Genomic DNA, 19,084 nt, shown 5'->3' on the forward strand with positions numbered 1-19,084 from the left:
ATAATTAATACTATTTCAAGAATCATCTGTAATTATTATACGTGTTAATATATTGTGTGCATAATGATTGTAATATATTTTTGTGTTAATATAAATTTTATATCAACGAATAGTTGCGTGGGTAGTTCATGGCTACGCCATAATTACAATTGTAATATTTATTGCGATATATTATTTACAGTGATGTTGTTGGATCGAATGTAACGTTATGTTGCCCATATACACGGCAAATGGTATCAAACCGAATTTCGCCAACGATAGTGATTCATTCGTTCGGAATTTGTCGTTTAAACTTTATTCGTTCGAAATTGCGAGTTTCATTATAAGCGCGAGAACGCTGCTGAAACGCGGATAAAAGCGTAGCGAGTATTAAAGGGCCAATAATTATTTGCTCATTACCCGGCGTTTCTGCATGCGAGCTAATATGAGGATGCGTGGCGCGCGATGGTTTATGCAAGGCAAAGAGAAAGGTATTTCATGTGCTCGCGTGCGTCGAAAATTTGGCATTGAACCGAAATATTCGTGTGTCAATCTTTGGCGTAAAATAATATTCTAAACTCATACATAATCAATATTTTCAAGCAATTAATATAACACAATTTAACAATGTTCTTCTTTATGAATTACTCAATATATGTGATATGAAGTAGATAATATTATTATATCGCAACTAGTGATGAGATTAGATATGATACAGTTTTAATTAAATTTACAATATACGCGATAAAAGCAAAAATGTTTTGATGTTCGAGTATTTAAATCCTTTGTAGAAAGAATTCGTTTTTTTGGCAAAAGAAAAAAATTTTTCAGAGTAAAAAAAAGATAAAACTTTATTTCAACTATTTTTACTGAGATTTATGTTTTATAAAATATATTTGTGCAATATTTTGTGTTATATTTCTCTCTTCTAATGCTGAAGTAACGCATAGAATTGTGTTAAGGTCTAAATACGTTCGTTGATCGACACTTGTTCAACTTTAGCTATTCTATATAATAAGACTACTGTAATCACAGCGGAGTTTACGATCATTTTTACCGCACAATTATATTCGTAAGTTATTCGAAAACAAAAAAAAAAAGATAATCACAGTATGATAAGAGAAGGAGAAATGTAATATGCGACCGAGAAATACTTCCCAAATATTCTTGAAAGAAAACTTTCGCTGCTCGATTGCAACGTTAATCATCAGGACATTTATTCTTTGCAGTATATTGGCTATCACTAAAAATCGCGTCTCTCAATAATTTAATTATCGATTATTATCGTCGACATTTTTCAATTTTTATTTTCTAATAACTCAAAAGGGCAGAATCGATATCTTGACATCGAACAGTAGACTGTCATTTCATCCTTTTCGGATATTCGTGCCTGGATAGGAACGCGCAAGAGACTTTCGAGACGTTCTGTACCAGCCAACGCATTTAATATATCCACAAATACCCGGCGCCACACATACACACACACACACATCGATGCGCAATAAAATATCCGCCGTCGCGAAATATTGAAAGGTGTGCCGCATGTAAAGCGGGACAAGGGAAATATATCGAATACGGCGAATTTTTCTTCCTCGGAACGGTTTCATTTTAAGCGATGACTCGCCGCCACCCGTTCAGATTCCGAATCTGAGATTTCAGACCCCGACGGAAAAGCGATGAGGAGGCGGGGGCGAAAAGTAGCGCGGACGATCGTCGACGGTGTGGCGTGTAGGTCGACGTTTTCCGAGGAAGAAAGCTGACTTTCTTTCCTCGACGAGACTTTCGTATGCGAAACGTGTTCAGGACTGAACCCGAGGGAAGTGGCGTGGAGGAGAGTCGAGGGGGTGAACGCGTTATTAATACTTTTCGCGTGTAATCCGTCAACAAGTCGCCCATGGTGTCGGATAACAAAAAGCTCGGGAAAGGGGGTTTGTGAAAAGCCCCGGCGGTCAGTCACACTCGCGCGCGTTATCGAGGGGGATATAAATGCGCGAGTCTATCGATTTCGTGTCCGACTTCTCACCGCCACGTTGCTACGGGTATGCACATTGTCGAACGCGCGGGCGAGTAAACATAAACGCGCGAGGAAGATCGGGCTTCTCCGCGCGGAGCTTGTAAAGGACTACTGTAAATTACATTTTGACATCGTAACACAGGTGTATCGAGACGCGTCAGGTGAACTGGATGGCGTCCGTGTTGCGAAATTGGAAGCTACCGGAGAGAGAGAGAGAGAGAGAGAGAGAGAGAGACCTGGTATTTTACTACCAAAGCACAACGTGCTTCATTTAATTACTCCTTTAATTGGAGGCTACTTTCTCCCGTTTCTGACGTAACCTGAATATTTTGTTTAAGCTTCCTAAATAAACAAAACATCACTTATTTATTTGTAACGCATATTTGACAAATTAATCTTAAATAAATTTTATCAGTTTATTAATTTTATTATTTTGAAAGTTAAGATTGATTACAAGCGCAGATACACAAGTATGTGTGCCACTTGAATCTCAACAGAATTTTTTTTTCTATTCTCGGTTCAGTGATTATTTTGAGCGAGTGAGAAAGGCAAACTCGATCAAAGCATGGACTTTCTAGTTGCTGAAATTTAATCATAAATTCTTTTGTAAAGACTACGCTTCCACTTTATATTTTATTGAGATAATTATGCACAAAATTCATTTTTTTTAACGTTTCCAAAATTCTCTTTTATTTTTTTAAAAATCACAAGAATAGAACGAAGAAAAGATTGCTTGATATTGATGAAAGATGATATTACTGAAAATCTATAAGCGGTATAAAATAATGGCTCTATTTTCTTTTCCATTTTTTTATTGAGAATTTATCAGCTAAAACTGCTTAATCGATGGAAAGCAGAATAGTAGGATAAACAAGTATGCAAGTAAATAAGTGTGCAAGGTATCGCAGCGTTTAATTACCACGAAATGAGAGTCATCTGCTATCGTTAATAAAATTAATTAATTGTCATCATTATATGCAAACGATTAATTGATAATTGCCAGAATAATTTATGTACATGTCACTAATTAGTCCACTCTGCCGTTCATTCCAAATGTCGATAACGCAACAACAATTGTCATTATTATGAAATAATGCCAAGTTATGATAAGTCAATTATATACTTGCCCTACTCATTTATCTTGCTTAATTTAACTCATTTTATGCGAAATTAATTTCTCCCTTCACTTTTCTCTACTTAAAATAGAAACAGATAATAATCTACATTTTTATAACATAAAATATTATATTTTAATTTATTAGAGAGAAGAGAGAGAGAGAGAGAGAGAGAGAGAGAGAGAGAGAGAGAGAGAGAGAGAGAGAGAGATTCACAGATCGATTAAGTCACGGATCATTAAATCCGCAGAGTGTAAAGAGAAAAATATATAGAAGAGTGTGTAATTTATTTTGTCATACATTATTATGTGCGTTGCATATTATATTATAGTCCAGAGGATGAGAAAATTTGAAATACTGAAAATGAGTATTTGAAATACTGAAAACGAGTATAAATTTTAGCCATGAAGAATAATCTTCAAATAAAAAATATAAAGATTAAAGAAATTTTATAAAAATATAAAATTTTGTATAAAATTTTGAAACAAACAAGTAACTTGCTCGTTATTGTATTGCAAGTTAAATAATAGATATTTGTACAATTCTTATGAAATAAGAAGACAGCTGTTAAGAGAAATCATATTAATATCATATTAAATCATCTTCGTTATGTATATATAGTTTTAGATTTGTATAAAATTTTTGTCACTGTTATTCTTTAAAGTAATTTTTTAAATTTGATTATATCTAAACCGATTATCTTCTTCGTGGTTCAAATTGAAAAAGATATAGCTACTGTCAATCTAAACGGATTGACAATAAATTGACAGTGGATAGATACTATAGTTACTATAGTAATACGGTTGAAAGAGAAAGGGCGAGCTATGAGAGGAAAGTGTAACCCAATTAACACAGTGGAACGCTCAAGTTGGCTGAATATATAGTCACGAAGGGTCCGGAGTAGCACTGTGTAAATAAGCGATCGCAAATTGCACGAGGTTGGGTCTGCGCCCTTTTATTTCCTCCGCGGCGAGTCGACTGAAGAAGCTTACCAACTAATTATTCCTACCGATTTCTCGTCCCTTGGATCGCTAACAACCCTTCGCTAACCCAGATCCTAATTTTGACCTCTCTTCTCGACCCTCGCCATTCTTTTTCTTCCACTTCAAAGAGTTCGATTTCATTTGATGAAATAATTCTCGATGAGAAAATTTGCGCTACGTAGAGAAAATTTTAAATTTAAATATTGACACATACTTATTTGTATAATATCGAAAGTTTAAGTTTGATTATTTTTGTTTCAAAAAATATCAATAAATTCCATGATGAAACAAAAAGAAAAGAATCTTATCAATATAAAATGTAATTTGACTTGTGGCTGAGAAATTTATGAACTGACAATTGTTTCTTCTGCCGATAATAATAACAAAAAAATGATAGCATTATAAAACAAAGCAATGGTTTAGAACGTCATATATTTACTTATTAGCGCATTAAAAACGAATGAAAAAGTAAATGTATAAATTGGCTACTTTGTAAGGACATAATTTTATGTATACTACAGTATTACCCTCGTCCACGCTATCATAAAGTTATATCGGCGCACGACCGAGCGGAGCTTAATGCGAGTATTATGAGTAGCAGTACAAATCTTCTGTTTTATGGTCGACATGGCTGACGGGAATAAACGAGGATTTCAAACGTACGAAAGATTTAACGATAGCGCAGCAACGCTATATCAGAAATCTAAACGTCAGCGTTTTTACAAATTTTTTACAATCTGCGTTAAAGCATATGAACAAATTGTTAACTGAATTGTGAAGAAAAATATGAATTTGTTATCCACGCACAATTAAAATTAGTCAAAAAATAAAATTTTTCTTGATTCTACAAATTCTTTGATGAATTAAAAGTTTAAAGTCGACATACAGAATTGTGCAAATACACGGAAAAGAGGATTTAATTATCTAGTAATACCAGTAATATCTGCCATTTGAATGATGTCTTTTTCCTTCAAGTATACTGTATATATGTAAGCCTCTTAGCTTAGTCGGTAGCAGTTGATGCCGCAACGCTAATCTATGTGCACCAGGTTGTCTGGTTCCATCCGGCTGTCGTTACATATGACACATCGCGATGTAACGACGCCTCGGTTCAATCCGGTATTACTTGTTATAGAAGGATCGTTAAGGGGACTTGGCAACGCGACTAATTACCAATTCGATCAATTCTGAGATCGGGTTGTATTATTAAAGGAAACCTTACGCGCGGTTACGTGTTACTGTTGCCATTAACGAGATCGCGTTATACAGCGATGTTGTAAGCAACACAGGTAGATTGAACGTCGCATCAATTAAAGATCTGCTTTCATTCGCCTAATATGGCACGTATCATTATATAATATATGTATTATCAAATCCTAATGAATATTATCATATTATAATCTGTATAATGTTGTTACATAAGCACATATAAAATTTATAATAAGATGCTCACTTTATATATATATATATATATGTATGTATATATAAAAGAAATATAAATTTAAGAAATATTTTTATCGGCTCTCAGTATTTAATAAATAAATAAATATGATTTTTTAAAACGACCAATAGAGCCAAGCACGAAAATTAATTCTAATTTTTAGAACTGTATCTCTTGGTTTGAGATTACTAAGTTCCATCAATTCATAATCCTCGAACTTTACAACGGGAAAATAGGCGAGAAAAATATTGGTCCGAAAAGTCGCTGAAGCGGGAATTGAACCCGCGTCTTTCGCTTGCCGGGCGACTGCTCTTATCACTAAGCTATTCAGACCCTTTCGATCCTATATTTTTCATTTGCCTTACAATGGATGTTAGTAAATACAGTACCAAGAGATACAGTTCTAAAAATTAGAATTAATTTTCGTGCTTGGCTCTATTGGTCGTTTTTAAAAAATCATATTTATTTATTTATAAAAGAAATGTTATATAATAATTTATTGTAGAATAATAAAATTCAAATTCAAATTATAATCAGAATGAATTAAAATAATAAAATTGATAAGTGTGGATTAGTATGATCGTTGTGTCAAAATCATGTTCAGCATTCTAAAATTAGTACCAGATTGAACGGATTAAATACTTCGGTCGTAATAATATCACCGATGGACAAGCTTAACAAAATGTTAACGTATTTCCAAAGAAAATAAGGGAGCTAAATAGCTAAATACGGAGCCTCGGATTTTACGCTACGATTTTATGATGCAAAAATCACCAGCCCGCGAGAATCGACACGTGGGAGCCCTCAAGCATTGATGGTCCATTCGGTCATCGAGCTTTTCTCCCTCGCGGCGATGGTTAGGTCAAGCCTCCCTAGGTTAGGATAGGGTAGGTCAACTCAGGTCGATCGGTCGTCGCGTACGTCAGTCTGCGTTTTACGATGGCGGCACGACGTGGTGGTAACGTAGCGCAGGAGGGTGCGAGCGATTTAACCGCAACCTCACTCCCTGCAATTACAATGCTAATTCCACGTACGCGGCTTTGCAGTTAATCGTCGGTCGACTTTCTTCGCCCTCAAATCGCTCATAGTCATTTTGCTGTTCTGAGCCGCGTGTCACGAGTTCCGTATTCGCGATAATTACTTCTATATCTTTTATATGTTATTTTCTTAGAGTTCATAAAAGAAAAAACTAATTTACTTATCTACGTTTATTAAGAAGAGAAGAAATATGAAAATTTCGCGGTATTTTATTGAACTTTATACATTATTATATCGCAACATTAATAAATAAAAAATTATAAATTAAAATTTGTGTAAATATGTGTGAGAATATACATAATTCATGAGAATACGATAGCCAAAAGCATAAGTCGGAGTATACTGCTTCGTTAAATATTATTTAAAAATTTCAAATATCGTAAAAGGAGTGGATTATCTCTTAGAAAAGAAGATATGTCCTTTCTCGGTAGTCTACTATATTTGATATAGTATAGTATATTTGAAAATGCACGCGAAGGTATAATAAGAGTAAACAAAAAATGGAAACGAAAACGAAGAAAAGCTTTCCAATCACGGCCAAGAAGCCCGGGAAGAGACAAGAAACGTCACAACACCGTGAACTTTCGGCTCGTTTTATTTCCGACGAGAAAAATGTTTCCGCGGCGTGGTGCGCACTCCTCGGAAGAAAAGGAGCAATTTATTTCGATATTTCAAGCCCTTCTTGCTTTGATCTATTTTAAGGAAATGGAAGTAAAGTTATGTGTGCGCGTAATACACACATACTTAATTCAACTGCTCTGTTTGTGAATGAAAGCTTGATTATTTCGAATCGTGAATACCATTTTTTCGTGCATCAATACCTTATCGATATCATTCATATTTTGCTGCCATTAGAATGATCTTAATGGTTTTTAATGTCTTGTATAAAGTTTTATGGCATTTCTCTTATTTCTACACCTTTAACACTTGATTTCCAAAATATTTAAATATAGATCTTTTTGTTTATAAAAATATCAAAATTAGAGAAACTTTAGTTGAAGAAAAATCGTTTCGAGACAGCTTATCTATTGAACATTGACAGTATGTCGCTACATCTCCAGTATTAGCGACAGATCGTGCATGTTCAGCCGGTACGCGGCAAGAAAAGTAGTCAATGTCAACGCGTGGTCAGACCAGTCGCCCGCTGAGAATTATAATCCAAACGCGGAACGCCTAATTAATTAGCCTGTCTAGGGTGCCCATCCGCGGATTACGTAACGGCTGACAGCCTACGGGATACTGTAATTATATCCACTCTGGAATATTCAATTGGATATCCTAACTCGCTAATAATCGACACGATGGAATTAACGGAGCATGGAATATTGATGACGGATTAATCTCGAATGACGCCGATCTGTAAAGATTTTCTATAGCTGCTGTATTGTCAATTCAAGCTGTCATTCAAGTATTTGTCTATTATATGAGAGCATATACAAAATTGTAATGTAAGATTAAATACGTGTGCAAATATATGCACAGTAATATTTGTTTTTGTTTGAGATATTATATGCATATATATGCGAAATATCCGCGATCTTTGCTTGATCGCAACGATTATTAATTAATAGGCGCGAGATAATCATTGCAAAACATCAAGCGATCAAACAAAACGTACGAGTGCGCATACGTGCGTTTGCACAGAAGATTCGCCGAAATCGAGTCGAGGCATCAGGCCGGAATTCATATCGCGATATATGTACGTGAGAGAAGTACATCAACCACGAAATTGCACGGCCATAGTTGCATCCCACCCTCTATTTCTCTCTTACTCTCTCGATCCACTTCTCCTCCCTTGCAACCATCGGATTTATATAAAGGGTCGTGCACACAGAAGGATGGGAAACGCTGCCACTTGCGCGAATCCAGAAATACCATCAGCAGCCAGACAGGTACCACTAATCAGGCTGTTTCCACTTAATTTGCCGAGGTAATTAAGCGTCTCATTCGCCTTCGCTCACCCTTAAACCATGCTCGAACCGAAATGCTTTATTATGCACGAACCCTATTGTGTCCTAGGATACCATCAGGAAGCCCACTGCACGTACGCTGTACGATTTCTGCCTCTCCATTGTATTCTCTCTCTCGCATCCCCTTTCTTTCTTTGTTTTTTTTTTCAATCACGCTTTCCTATTTTTTTTTCTTAATTTTTCTTGGACGAATACTTATAAATTAATATTAGAACGTTCTTTTTCTGTTATATTTTTTTCCAATAAATTTACATTTAGTTTGATATTACAATTAATAATAATCGCTGCATTATATGATATATTATATATTATATCATATTTAATCTTTCTCTTTCTCTCTCTTCAATAATAGATTTTCTTTATACATAACATGTATGAATAATAAAATAGCATAGAAATTATATTCTGTACGAACTCTGCGTTCAAAATAATAAATTGATATCTAAAAAAATTCCAAGATTTAGAAAATGTTATGAATTATTTACATTTCAAGACGCTAATATATAAAAAAATTGCTAATAAATATAAATTAGAAAAACATTTACAAGAGGCTTTTAGATGCAAGCGAGGAATACACTTTTCCGATTTGAAAATTCCATTAGAGGGACAGTTCGATCGAAGTTGCAGAGACTTGGGCGTGGATCGAGAGCACGTGTCCTCGAGGGGAAGAGGACTTTCGCGAAGAGCGACGATGGTCCGTGACCTGTTTTGAATCCCATCTATTTTTCAGGGAAGACTTGTGTTCCCCGCCTATCGTCCTTCCCTGTTCCGGTTGCATTATAAGCGGGGGTCGCGAGTCTGCCACTGACATACCGTAAAATTTTAACGAAGTCTAACTTGTAATTCGTATATCCTGGCAGAGCGGTATTCCACGAGAATGGATAGGATAACTGCCGACGCGTGCGCGCGTGCTCGCTCGCGAGATGGAGATTTCTATTTTAGCACGGCATATGCGCCATTCCGACGATGATATATTTATTCGCTCGCCATCGCGTGACCGTCACATTTCTAATTGCGTCCGATTCCCCCCTCACCCCCTCCCACGCAACCTTATCCGGTAGATATTTCGAACGTATATTGAACGTCATGCAAAGTGACATTTTGAAATTGTAACATCGCGCTCAAGATAGTAACGATATAATCAGACATTATTTAAAGATTATTCGTGTCGGGTGATGCACGGGTCAAAGTTTAATATTTAACGCAAACGAATTATTTCTATCCATTCATCTGCACACGTCTTATACTAATATATTATGTAAAAGCGCTTTACAAGCAAGTTGTAGCGATATACGCTCTTCAAAAATCAATATACGTTTTATTTGGTTTGTAAAAGCACAGTTCGACCTTTTAATTTTTTTAATAATGTCACAATCTAGAAAACAAAACAAATAAATAGTATGTAGAGTATAAATAAATAAGTTATCTCTCGAGAGTATAAAATAAGTAAATATAATGACAATTGCTTAAAAATACACGAACAATAAAATTCGAGATATATCACAAAAATATTTCTCTCAAGAATTACTTGATCTAGGTCAGTATTTCGTCTCCTACTTTCAAAAGCGAAAGTAATTGAGAATAAGAGCAAGTTCTATAAAATAACCGTAAAGCTTGTTTCATTCTTTATAACTCATGTACTCTGCGATAGGCAAGAAGCTGCAAAAAGGCAACTTAACGAGCACTGGAATCTCTCATTAAAATCGAGACATAACAAATATATATATGACCGCACGTTATTTGCCAATTAAAATGTTTGTTTGACAAAAGCTAGAGAACAAACTCAATTTTCTACATATATTTTTATATATTTTTCTCGTTATAATTTTATTGATCAGACACAGAAAAGATGAAATATAAAAATTCCCATTATCAAGTGTGATGCCTGAAATCATTCTAATGCAAGGTAATACAACATGTAATACATTTTTGACCCTCTCCTCTCCAATTACTCTCGTCGCCGACGTCGATGTTCGACTCTCGTCTCAATAGGATTGCGAGAAAGGGTGCTACGGTGACTGCATGCTATTGCAAGTACCCTCTGGCATCCAGGAACGGTTGGCGAGGTTGAAACCAGCCAAGAAAGGGGCTCGACCGGCGTAACAGGACGCTTAAGTATCAATTATCCATTCCGTCAAGTCGCGACCGCGAACAAAAAGCTCGCGTCTCAGCTAATGGCTGGCTCCAACCCGCATCGTTCTCTGCGGTCGAATAAAAGCGACGGCTATGTATGTATATATGAAAACGACGTCGGGGATGGGCACGTCCCTTTCCCCTCGACGTTAATGAAATATTCCTGATGGTGCGGCGCGCACATTTGTTATTCCGAAGGCCCGGCAGCTTTCGCGCAACATTCGAGGATATCTAACGGGAAAATTCGCGCGGTTCTCCAATAATGTTAAAAGCTCACGAGACACACATTCGGTCGGTTGGTCGGTCGGCCGGGAGCTCTTTGCCAACGACAGACGCCCGTGCTGTTTTATTGAACAATTGTCTTGGAAATTACATGAGAACAAGTCCTGGAGAACAGGCGACTGTCGTGGTTTTGTAAAAAGTTTAATCGACGTGATCTCGCGATGTGACCGCGCTTGTATTTTCTAATGCAGAAATAAACAAAAATCTTTTCGTTTGTATTATTTATGTGTACGTCACAGCTGCTACTTTACACTAATTTCTATAAAATCAATGCGAAATTGTCTCTAAAATTACATTTACAATATTATTTACTGTTTTACATTTAGTGAGAATCAAGGAGAGGATAAAAAATGTATTCATCATCATTATCATTATTCACCTTGCATTATTATTTATCTCGAAATCTTTTCTGTATTTTATATATAAAACACTATGATATAACAAGAAAAACCCTCTAATTTATCTATTTCTTCTTTATTTCTTATTTTATGAAAATTCTACATTTCTTTCCCTACTTTTTCATTTTTTATTTTCTTTTCCTTTTTAGTCTGTGAATTGATCATTACTCTTTCAAAGCATATGTCTCCATCTACTTTCATTTATCCGTTTTATAATTTTCTCTTACCTCATTTTTAGAGTCACGTGCAAAATTGCACGTAAAAGATAGCGAGAGATCTTTCCTATACTTATTATTACAACCGCAATAAATCTTTCTATCTGAATCCGATTTGCGACTCTACAGGATTATTAAATGATAGAGTCGTCGAGACGCGAGTCAATTTTACGCTTCTCAAAGATTAATTGTGCTTTCAGTTTTATAGAGTTCATGGCAAATTAATTATAACTTGTAAAATCTTTTTTGATTCAGATATATCTTCATCTATAGATAGCATATAGGTAATTGCAAATATTTATCTCAGTTCAAATATGTATGTGTTTGGAATGTCATTTAAAATTTTAAATTCGCTAATATATTGAATAGAATTGCAGAAATAGTTCCATACATTTAAAATATTATAGAAGTCTAGCGAAAAATAACATATTTTGTAACATTCTGGTGTTAAATTTGTTTAAATAATGCTTTTTGTCAAAAAATATATTTTTTACTAATAAAATTAAATTGAAAAATTGCACACAAACACAAATTTGAAAATTTAAATATTCAAATATAATTTAAAATGTTCTTTATATGCTATTACTGAATGATGCATCATTATCGCGGAGATAAATCGCGAACAATTAATTTTACGAGTAAATAATAAATTGCATACATTTTTTTTTACTCACTGTATTGCTACACCGAAGCCTGATGCATCCGTTGAGCCTCCTTTTCCTTTTATTGTTTATCTTTTACTGCGTCTTCGTGGTACTTTATGATAATCACTCGTGAAAACTTAATTATGATCGCGTCCGCACTAATCAGCACACACAAAATATGATAATCCTAAAACACGCAACGCGTACCATTTTTTATTGCAATAGGAGAACAATGAGAAAAATATTATAATCGCATAAAGTTACAAAATAATTCAACAATAAAAAATTGCGTTTGTCAAGTTTACGTATATACTATATAATAAATGTGAATATGAATACATAAATTATATAAAATTAAAGATAAAATTAAAAATAAAATCAAAATATATAGAAGAAAAATTAAAAGAAACAAAAAAGACAAATAAAATAAAATATTAAATTAAAGATAAATTGTTATCAAGTGTGTGTGTGTGTGTGTGTGTGTGTGTGTGTGTGTGTGTGTATTCGCTCAATATTTGAGAAAATATCTGTACCGATAACTCATGTGATAGATTCTAATTAAAGAAATTATATACGCTTTAAGAAATTGCTGATATAACAACGATTGTTTACTGTGCAGTTCATAATTATTAAAATACAAGCTTGAATATGACTGTATTTATTAATTAAACACTGCTCGATTTGGAATTATTTCGTCCTTTACCCATTATGTTTTATAAATGGACAAAAAATTCTATATAAACCGTTAACGTAATTCTGATACTGCACAATACTACTGTGCGAATTGATTCAATGACTAATTAAGACGCTAATTAGAGTGGAAGTCATGTGCTGTTATATCATTCCTTGCGATGTACAATATACGAAAGATGTTAAACTAATATATATGATAGTTTACTTACAATTAACCGTTAAATCAATTAATGTGGCCTTGCGTGTACTGAAGCGAAGTTACAGCAACAATTTGGCGCGTGCTTTTACGACTGCCAACAGCAAAAATTTGGCGCGTACTTTCATGACTGCCAACTGCTAACAGCAAAAATTCCCTTTCGCGGCGAGCGCAGCGCGCGCGTCGCTCCGTGTGTGTTTGTTACACTAACGTACACCTACACCTTCTTGATATCATTCATTCATCGACACTCGTGCGTGCAGGCAGCGGAGTAAGACGCTCTGTAGATCTCGTCGTATTATCCTTTGTAATACAAAATTGCGACAGGTATTAGAGCGGTATATCTTTTCTTAATTAACTATTAAATATCGATTGACTATTAAATATCTCAATATCGCGCGCTAATTATCAGAACGAAGTCACTTAAAGGTTTCTCGATTAACGATTTTTCTGAAAAACATTTGCGAATATAGAACGATTATACGAGTCGCGTGACGCTACAATACGTTTATTAATTACTGAATACGATCGTATTTAACTGTGTGTTACAATAATTCAACTGCGTAACAAAAACTTTGGCGCCCCTTTACTGCATACGCCGCGCGTTTTATGTACTTTTATATTTCGATGCCGTGACGTCACAGTCGTTCGCGCGGCGACTCGAGTGAAGGCAGCAGCGAGAAGTGAGTCGCTTCGCTTCGTCGCTTCGTGTACGGTGTGTACTTCGTCGTAGCCTTTGTAACGGAATCGTGACAAGTACTAGAGTGATATATATCACGTCTTAATTAGCTATTAAATCGCGCGTTATCAGAAAGTTGTCATTTAGAACTTCTCCATCATCATTGATAAAAGGTAACGAGTATAAAAGAAATGATCCGAGTCGGGCGGCGCGACGCTATAACGCGTTTACTAATTACTATAATATATGTTCGTATTTAATCGTGTTATAGCAGTAATTATCAGTCGTGTAATAAATTCGACATCGTTTTCTCGTGGCACATCACTTATTTACTTGTACTCGTTATTATTTACATACTTCGTTACCTAACCTAATTATTAAGCTAACCTTGTTATTATTTACGCGATGCCACTTAAGTGAACAGGCATAAGTTAACTCGGTCGTTATTATCTTTCGAAGCACAGTCGTGACAAATACTAGAGTGATATATATATATACATCTTAACTATTAATTATTTTTATTAATTATATTAATTAGCAAAGTAAAAGATATATTAATTAGTAATATCATGTTTTTTGTTAATTAGTAGTATCGTGTTTTAGAACTTTTTATTGATAAAATATATCGAATAAAGCACACAAAAACAGTCAATTATTTTAATAAATGCATTTTGATAAGCGTCAATTGTGTAGCAAAATTTCCATTTTTGTATATTAATGATTTCTTAAATCGTATATATAATTTCTTAGATTAAAATCTATTGCGCGAATCATTGGCAAAATTATATTTTTTCGAATATTGCGCACACATACACAATTTGACAGATATTTACTTACTTTTATATATTCATATTCGCGCACTTGTATTATAATATTAGGCGTATATTAATTATAGCATTGTTTTAAAATATTTTAACTTTCGAGTGACGTATGAAGTTGATAGTTATATTTTCGAGTGTCGAACTTTTGTAATTGTATGTGACTATAATTTATAAATAGTTCATAACTTATTTAATTTCTTATTTGTACAATATTTTAATTGTTCGTTTATTATCGCGATAAAGTTCATTTCTTTATATTATCGCGTAATATAATACATTTAATTATTATTAATTATATATTAATATATTATTGTTTCATTTAATTATTATTAATTTTGAAATTTATATAACTTATTCGGAGAATCCAGCAAAAATTGCTCATATATAACCATATGTATATAAATTATTGTGTGTATTCATATTATTTATATATAATTATTATATTTATCGACGATTTTTTTCCGGATTTTAATTTTAAATACTCTAGATTATTATATAACGTGTGTTACATAATTTGGATACATATTTATGTGTTACAGATATTAAAAAGAAGAGGATATACAAGAGAGGAGGAGGAGGCCTGGGGAGGCATCAGGCAACGGTGGACCAACTATGAGGTGAATAGTTTATAACTTATTTAATTTCTTATTTGCATATTGAAAGAATTTTCTCTCAGAATTTACCCTGAAAATCATAGTAATCGTGGGACAATATGGTATGGAAAAAAATAAAAATAATATCTATCACAATAAAATATAAAACATGTTTGATTATTTTACTAAACTGCATAGTAAAATTAATCAAACATATTTTATATTTTATTGTAATAGCAGATATTATTATTTTTATTGTGAAAAATAATCAGAGAAATTCTCATAAAATTCTTTCCATACCATATTGTCCCACGATTACCATGATTTTCAGGATAAATTCTAAGAGAAAATTCTCTCAGTGTACAATATTTTAATTGTTCGTTATCGCACTAAAGTTCATTTTTTACATTTTTGTGTAGTGTAATATATTTAATTATTATTAATTATTTGTTCCATTTAATTATTATTAATTTTGAAAGTTTTATAACTTGTTTGGAGAATCCAGCAAAAATTGCTCATATATAATCATATGTATATAAAATATTGTGTCTATATAATTGCAATCTAATTGCAAATTTCATTTTTTCTTAAAATAATGCGAGACAGTGTGTTATTCTTATTATTTTTCTTACGATTTTCATAATTATGAGAGCATATTCCATAATTATTCATTTTTATATATTTATCGACGATTTTTTTCCGCATTATTATTTCAAATACTTTATATAACGTATTATATAATTTGTAATTTGGATATATTTATGTGTTACAGATATCAACGTGTGTACTACTCTACTGTTGTGCATCGTATCGGTGAGTCTATATTTCAATTTCGAGGTAATGAAATTGTACTAATTATAAATAAATATATAAAATATAATTTGTATAAGATAATAAATGTGAAAAAAGAATTTCTTAAAGTAATTTTGATAAAACATTAATTAATTTTTAATATTTTTAAATGCAATTTAATATTCGACGTTAAAATATAAAAAGAAAATGGAAATATATCATATAATACATATAGTTGACAGGTCAAAAACTGATTGGTCCTCAAGTAAAGAATTCGCATAAGTACAAATTCATTACCGTATTTCAATTTAAAAAATTTTATATTTAATTAAATGTGTCTATTAGCGAATTTAAAAAATTTCGCTGCAAGTGCGCTTCAACAGAATAAATATTTCCAATAATATATATTGGACTCTCTGCGATTGAATTTTGAAGCTTACTGCTATTTGCACAAAGATTTAAGATTTCAATAAATTCGCATATCAGTAATTTATTAGCAGATCTAGTAATTATATTTAAATGTCCTGCGCGCATTATCTTGTCGAGAGATGAACATTTATGCGAGATCGCGAGAACATTCAGGGTCGTCGAGCAAAAATTGAAAAGCATTGCGAACGGGGTACAAAATCGAGGAGTGCGAAGACAATACCTTGTGGAAAAACGGATAAAGAGGAGCGCAGCAGGGGGGTGGAAATGATAGAACGGAGAGGGGACGCGAATGCACATCCCTGTCGCGGAGTCACGTACTTTATAAAACGCAGTCGTTACACCGATGTCGGAGACATCGGCGAAATGGGGAGAACGTGCACGTGTGTACGTTCGCGCAAAGAAAGGGACAGACTGGCCGGAACATATGCTTCCCTTCGCAATATAGCGTAGAGGAACGTCTCCAGCCGATAAACCCCCGCGGAAATGAGCTTTTTTCGCCCATTTCTCTCACCGGGTATGCTTGTGCGACCGCTTTCTCGCAATTTTCGATCTGTCTCTCCTCTCCCTCTATCCATTGTCTCTTATTCTCGACGCGAATGTCGATTTTTCTGTTCGAATCTGTGACTCAGCGACAAACGATCTTCCCTTATAGACACAATATAGATAGACAAAACAATATAGGAACAAAATCATGAAGCACGCGACGATAACGCATCTGTTCTATTTATTATATTTTTTGCAAAATTATATTTTTTGATCATATTTTATATATTTTTTTGCGTGTGAATGAACGGAGACAATCAGATATTTCACTTGCAATGCGTGCATACGATCGTCTCTTACATTTTCATCTAACAATGCGCGACAAATATTCCTTCTCTTATTGCATCTTATTTGCATCTTATTTGATCTCGTAGATACTTCAACGTTCAGCAATGGTGAACCCAGACGTGTTTGTCTGTCTACACTGTGTCTATATATGTTACGTTGCGGTTTTTCCATCTTCCCTTCGCGCGCCGTTTTGTTTCTGCCTTGTTTTCCCGTCACGGTACTTTTCAGCCACTTACTCCTTGCACTAGACTCTCCGATACCCATGGGATGCTCAATTCTCGAGTTGCACTACTGTTCTGGCTATTATTGTTACTATTTTTATATAGGATGTATCACATACACAGAAATCGCCTGCATTTAATCGTAGATGCTTTTGCACAAATACAAAATCGATTTATTAATGAATATTAAATGCGATTCACATTTATTATAATTTTTCCACTCTTTTTAACATTTTAAAACTTTATTTAATGTAATTTATCAAATATAAGCGCGCTACACACACATATTTATTTACAACTAATTACAAAACAGAGCTTTTATTGTCTATTTGCATTTTAAAATTCAATTCGTTCGACCTCTTTAATTTTCACTGTTGCAGTATCATTTATTTAAAACGCTAAACGTATTTTTCTCTTGAGTTACTGCAATGATTTTTATTTTAATCATAATTTCTTCTGCAAAACGTTCTGACGCGGATCCGATGAGATCGATCGTAAATTTTTAAATCGCGACCTAATTGCCTCGATTATTTCGAGACTGATTCGAATCATCTCCGATGCGCGTTACGAATTAAATCTGGCGGAGCCCATCTATTGAACTGTAAGACTGCGGATTTCATTTCGCTTCGAAATCGACCTGTCGCGAGACGTAGAGTTGATGCGACCTGTAGAACCCCCTGTGTGTAGACACGGCGTGCGCTGGCGGTTATACTTTAACGAGGATGTCACGTTCTGAACTGAAACACGCGCGCGTTCCTCACAGAATTTCTCTCTTCTATCCGCTTTTCTCTCTCGGCTGCCAGTCACGCGAAATCTTCGTTCTCCGCATGTATCTTCCGGCGAGAATATCACTGCCGCTTTTATATTCAACGTTACTTGCACAGCGCGTAGCGTCGTTTACGAGCGCCGGCTTTCTTCGGGAATAGAGAGAAGTAGGAGCTTCTTCTCTCATGCTCCTCTCCAACACAACATTTCGATCGATCTCTTAAAGCACAAATCTCTTAACACGCTCGGCAACCATCGCGTAAACGAAGAGATGCCCGATCGTGCACTCGAATCTCGATATCGCGCCTCATTTTTCTTTACATATTCACTGATCTCGTGCTTATCCAGAACGCTTACTCTTTTCTAGGAAATTTTCATGGCGTTAAAAATAAAATTAAATAAATACGCAGAAGGAAGAGAATTGAGAATATTGCGATAATGCGGTCTTAACGTAAAAAAAAGAATGATAACGAAATGAAAATTTGGCAGCAACATTTACGTGTATTGTATGATGCAATTGTGGATTATTTCATTTCATTTAGCGAAACGCATCTCTATATTCCCTGCAGGCGAGGGACTTCAACTTTTATACGCGGTGCTATTTTTCTGTTATGCGAGCGTACACGAAGAGTGACACGCTGCGATGTTTACGAGCGCCCGTTTGGAAGTACAAAATATACATAGAGCCCTCAAAATTTGCGAGTGACGTTCTTACACAAACTCGGGAATAGTATTTGGTAGGCAAGAACGCGGATGTGTGTGACGAATCCGAAATAGAAGGTTTACCACGCTCCTAAAAATCTCGCGACGAGAGAATTTACGTAATGGAAATGTAAAATAGTTGACATACAC

General features: G+C 34.4%; 2 protein-coding genes across 6 annotated transcripts in view; one reads left to right on the forward strand and one right to left on the reverse strand.

Moving 5' to 3' along the window:
- Nucleotides 1-19,084, reverse strand: part of LOC145935685 (agrin) — a 495,549-nt gene that overhangs the window by 234,508 nt on the left and 241,957 nt on the right. The window lies entirely within an intron of this gene.
- The window catches only part of LOC145935697 (uncharacterized), a 231,744-nt gene that overhangs the window by 31,262 nt on the left and 181,398 nt on the right, over nucleotides 1-19,084 (forward strand). The window contains exons 2-3 of the mRNA XM_083037233.1: nucleotides 15,141-15,218; nucleotides 15,967-16,007. The gene's annotated coding sequence lies outside the window, so the exon portion shown is untranslated. The remainder of the gene's footprint in view (nucleotides 1-15,140; nucleotides 15,219-15,966; nucleotides 16,008-19,084) is intronic.

Source organism: Prenolepis imparis, unplaced genomic scaffold, assembly GCF_030444845.1.
Source record: "Prenolepis imparis isolate NDT839.2.m4 unplaced genomic scaffold, iyPreImpa1.0 SCAF_4, whole genome shotgun sequence".
NCBI lineage: Eukaryota > Metazoa > Arthropoda > Insecta > Hymenoptera > Formicidae > Prenolepis > Prenolepis imparis.